Raw genomic sequence first — 5,466 nt, forward strand, 5'->3', positions numbered from 1 at the left:
AGCACGATGCCCCTGACCAGGGTATTCACCAAGTTAGGAGCAAAAAAAAGGTAAAAATTATGAAAGCATTTGGAAATAAAGAAAAAGGCAAGCAGCTGGTTATTTTGAGAGGAAAGAGACCCCACGCCGTTTGGGGCCCCAGGGGGAGGAGTTTGCCGGTGCCGGCCCGGAGATGCATGGATAAGGTCACTACAGCCACGGACCGCATCCTCCATTACACGGCGGTCTTTCTTCACGTCCCCGTCTATCCCCTCAATCCCCGAGCGACGAGACAACATGGCGCCCAGACGGCAGCGAGATCCGTGGGAGGGAGGGGGCGAGCGGGAAATTACCGTCTGACCGAGCCTAGAAAACACCGGGAGCCACGCTCGCCACGTCTACTGTTTATTTTAGCCACTCAAAACCCAATAATAAAAAAACGTTAACGGAGATCGTTATCCGGTAAAGCACCGGAAACCGTCCGGTTATAGCTCTCGGTATCTCCCTACAGCATAGCGAAAACGAGAAAAAAATAAACCCGATCTAAACACTAAAGGACGCTCAAAACATAAAATCGTGAAAAGAACCGGAAACCGGGATAAGAAACCACTCACCGATCAACAGCACCACCCGCACACGGTCAAACGAGGAGATCAACTAACGTATCCTTGTGCCCGCCACCCTTCCTTATATAGTTTGGGTTTCGTCACGGCTTTGTTTGCCCGGAGCTGCTCTGCTATTGGACAAGACTTAATGAGCTCGCGTCTGATTGGTGGGTTGAAAGAGCACAGCACACCAAGCCCCCTCCTTAGTCCTGCCCCTGTGCTATATGATATTGTAAATGCAAAATAATCGAAATGCATGAGTAGCACGTTGTATACGGGACGGGGACCGTATAGCGCACGCTATTGGCTCAAATAATATAATATTACATAAGCCAAGCCCTGTATTCATTATGAGAGGTGGCAGAGTAAGTACAGAGAACACAGCAGTGATAGCTGCTTACAGACAGTGAGTCCTTATAACAGATCATAAGAGAATTAATAATATCATAAATATTAATACCGATAAATGAATTCATATATAGCGCCAGCAGATTCCGTAGCGCTGTTAGAAAATGGGACCGTGAAAATGTTCAACAAAGACAATCCTAAAGGCGTTATTAGCGTTAATACACGTTAAAAGTAGGAGAAACAGGCCCAGGTCTTATGAGCTTACAATCGAATTACATTACATGTTCGGTACCGTCTATTTTGTGTAAATCGTTCAGACAGATCCTTACCTGCCTTCAAAATCTACATTTTATGTTTTTAAAAATAGAATTGATTTAGCTTTTCGCGCGCGGCCAGCATTTAAGGTGTTAAATACGAGCGAGCAGTCATGGTTTTACAGGGATCTGACTTACAGCATTCCTCCTTCTCATTATTATAGTTTTTGACCACTAAGAGTTTTGCCGCCCTGTATTCTCCTCTGTTTAACCCTTTCAATACACTTTACAGAAGATACCCAGTTTAAGAAACACCGCCGAACGTTCTTTGCCTCCCTTAAAAAAGGGGAGCTGGGGGGGGGAGGGGAACCGCTGAAGTCTTCAAGGGGAGGTAGAACCCCAAAAGGCACCAAAAAAGCCAAATCTTCGGCGCTCCTTAAGCACCATGGCCTCGCTATATCCAAGGGCTGTGCTCAGTAGGCACAGAGCTCCATAACTTCCCTTATCAGTTATTGTTTTATATAGCGCCTTCATATTCCATAGCGCTGTACAACGGGTAGACAGGACATAACAAGTAGTATATAACATAACAATTTGACTTAAAGAAACAACAGGTGAGGAGGATTCTGCACAAACACAAAAGGAGCAAATTTAACACTTTTTATAATAAAGGCAGAAAAGAGCACCCACCATTCAGCTTTATCAGCTAGAAGATCTATTCCAAATGACATCATTTTTCACATAAAGGTTGGTAAAGATTAACACTTTCTTTAAGTAAACAAACAGAATCTGCAAGTACCTTCTGGCACGGGCTCTGTGCAGTATTATTACCTCATTGCATTCGAATGGGTCTGAACAAAAAAAATCTGTGTGCCCCCCCACAGCTGAAAGGGTTAATCATAAAGAAGACAAAGAGAGGTGGCGATGGCAGTAGTTGTAAAGTCGCCCCCCATTCACAGGCAAAGGGGGTCTTTATCATCCAGGATATTACGATGACACGTTTTTGTTCATGAAGTCGCTTTCCTCTTGTTTCTTTGCTCTTGTTGTGTGAGCGACCCCCCCCAGGGATAGAGAATCCCGCCCCCTCAGGGATAGAGATCTCCCCCAGTGATAGGGATTCTGCCCCCCAGAGGGGTGTTTATCAGGCTTACAGGGACTGACAATGTTAATGACTAGATTGTAAGCTCCTTTGAGCCGGGCCCTCCTCACCTGTTGTCTCTGTATGTCAATTTGTTATGTTACATACTACTTGTTATGTCCTGCCTACCCGTTGTACAGCGCTACGGAATTTGATGGCGCTATATAAAACAATAACTAATAAGGGAAGTTATGGAGCACCGTGCCTACTGAGGACAGCAATTGATAGTCCCACTCCCACCACACTCAGCCTGCTTATCAGAACTCCAAAGCCAGAATTTGGCAATGAAAAACAGGACACGATAGGAGTTAAGATGGACCTATAAAACACAGAGTTCGGGAGAAGCAGCAGATCCCTGGTATTAGGATGAATAAATTATTTCACAGAGATCTGAAATGTATATAAGACTTGTATATATATGTATGTATGTATATGGATCTATTGGTATGGAGACTGCCAGGGGATATTACAATAATAATATGGCTTCATTTACATTACAATACCCCTATTTAAATATATCAATCATTTATTGTAGTGATAATAGAGACCTAATACATTCTTCTTCACGTCTTTCATAGGTAAATTCAGAAAAGGGGTAGTCCTGTAATAAGTAATAGCGCCATCATATTCCGTATCGCTGTACAGTGTAATAATTACAGATCCCAAAGCTATCAGCACATGCGGGTAACATATGAGTAGCTGGGATCTGCACACATGGGATAGATTCATAACGAGAGGCTCTAGATGGAAGTCTGTCTCCTCCAGAGACAGCAGGGGATTCTGCGTTGGTGCGGTCAGGATCAGCTGGAAGCGCTAGATCTCTCACAGGCCAAGTTCTATGAAGTGGGTATATTACATGAGCTCGGGGGATCTGTGTATTCACCCGATACCGGGCGGCTGACTCGGAATCACTTGATTTCCAGGTATAGATGCTTTGAGACGTGAATCAGGAGCTCCAGAGGAGTTAATTTACCTTTTTTTTTCTTTAAATGTTTTTAGGGTTCTGTGAAACCTCCGTACCTCCCACATCCCCTATTTGCTCCCTCTTACCTCCTCTGATATTTGATGGATGTGAGTCTATCATAGTGTTCTACAAGCCTAAATCTCATGATAATGGGACATTCCATATAATAAGGCATCAATATGTCATAAGAACACCTAAAAAGTCTATGCCTACTGAAGTGAAAGTGTCCCTCCGGGGCCTTACATGGTACGGTCCTCTAGTTGAAGAATGGGCCTGAAGTCACTTTTATGTCAAGCCTTAACCCTACCTTGTGTAGATTCAAGTAGCCCGGAATATACCTGACAATTTATATCAGGTGCCCCCAGATTTATCCTTATTGTTGAGTTCTGGATAATCAGAGTGTCTCTTGTCATGTTGGCACAGTCAGGCTTCCTCAGTCTATCCTTTAGACTGTAAGCTCTCGAGCCCTCAAACTCCCTGCCCTCCTGCCAGGAACTTTGTATTTGGTACCATAAGGGTAGATGGCAGTTCAGAGGCCGGGATCTCTTCTCCTAATGTGTCTGTATCTATTAATGTATATTTGTGATGCGTGTGTTAACTGCTCCAATTGATTTGTACAGCGCTGCATAGTTTGTCGGCGCCTGATAAATAAAAGATAATAATAATCATTCTATGAGCTTTATTTAAGGCTACGGACATATTGAAAACAGGAGGTGCTATTTTGGGGGCCCCACTCCCTTCTAGATTATAAAATGATTTAAACTGGGCCCCTCACCCTGTATTTCTGTAAACGCAAATTGTTATGCGATGCACTACTTTTTATGTCCTGTTTACCCATTGTACAGCGCTGTGGAATATGATGGTGCTACAGGGCCATACTGGCAATGGCGGGACAGCCCTGGCACTTTAAGGCCAGTGTTACTTGATGACATATGTGGGGCCAACGATTGGAAATGCTCGGTCGCATGCTACGATTATGTCCAGCTGCACGTTGCAGCAGGGAGTGCGCAGTGCTGCTGGCCAGCGGCCCACCGAGTGCCAGATGGCCAGTCCAGGCGGTGCTATATAAACGAATGCACAAAAATCATGATGTCATCGCCTGTAAACACACAGCAGGTCTGGACAGGTTTTCTGACTGGGTTACACCAAATACTAGCATTGAGGGGGCGTGTCCTCATAAAGAGGAGGCGGGCAGTCCATAGAGTGTTGTTAGTGAAGCAAGGGGGCGGGATCGTTCTGTCAGCGAGCGGGAGGGGTGGCTGTGAAGCATTGTGTGTTGAGAGAGAAGGGACAATGGGCATGTTAGTAGTGAGAGGAGAGTGACCGGGCGATGTTGATGGTGTAGGGAGGGGTGATTTAGTCAGTGAAGGAGGAGTTATCAGGGATTGCCGTCATTGTGGGGGGTGGTGACTAGGGAATATTGATGGGGAGTGTCTGTAGACACGGAGGAGGCGTAGCCGAGGTTTGTTGTCAGGGAGGAGATAGGGGAGTGTCCGTTTTTTTTTTTGTTGCCAGTGAAGAGACTGGGTGGCGAGAAGTATTGTCAGTAAAGGCAGGGGGAGTGGCCGGAGGTTGTTGTCAGTGAGGGAAGAGAGAGTGGCTGGGGAATGGTCAATGAGGGGAGGTGGGAGGAGTGTCGTCAGTGTGAGGAACAGCGGGGAGTGCAGTCATGGAAGGGGGAGTGACGAGGTGTGTTGTCGCTGAAGGGAAGGGGGAATGTCTTATGGTAGCGAGTGTGGCGGCGAGCGTTTTCATCGAGGGGAGGGGGGAATGGCGGGGAGTGTGGTTAGTGAGGGGAGGGGGAATGTTGTCGCTGACGGGAAGCGGGAATGGCAGAGAGTATTGCCAGGGAGGCGGGGAGTGTTGTCAGTAATATGATGGGGGAGTGGCGGGCAGTGTTGTCAGTAATGGAGTGGAGGAGTGGCGGGGAAAGTTGTCAGTAATTGGGTGGGGAGTGGCGGGGAGTGTTGTCAGTAATGCGATGGAGGAGTGGCGGGGAGTGTTGTCAGTAATGGCATGGGGGAGTGGCGGGGAGTGTTGTCAGTAATTGCATGGGGGAGTGGCGAGGAGTGTTGTCGCTGAGGGAAATGGGGAAATGGCGGGGAATGTTTTATGAGAGGGGGTGTGGCGGGGAGTGTTGTCAGTGAGAGGAGGGGGAGTCAGTGGCTCTAGGATTCC

Source organism: Spea bombifrons, chromosome 7 (assembly GCF_027358695.1).
Source record: "Spea bombifrons isolate aSpeBom1 chromosome 7, aSpeBom1.2.pri, whole genome shotgun sequence".
NCBI classification, from domain to species: Eukaryota; Metazoa; Chordata; class Amphibia; order Anura; family Pelobatidae; genus Spea; species Spea bombifrons.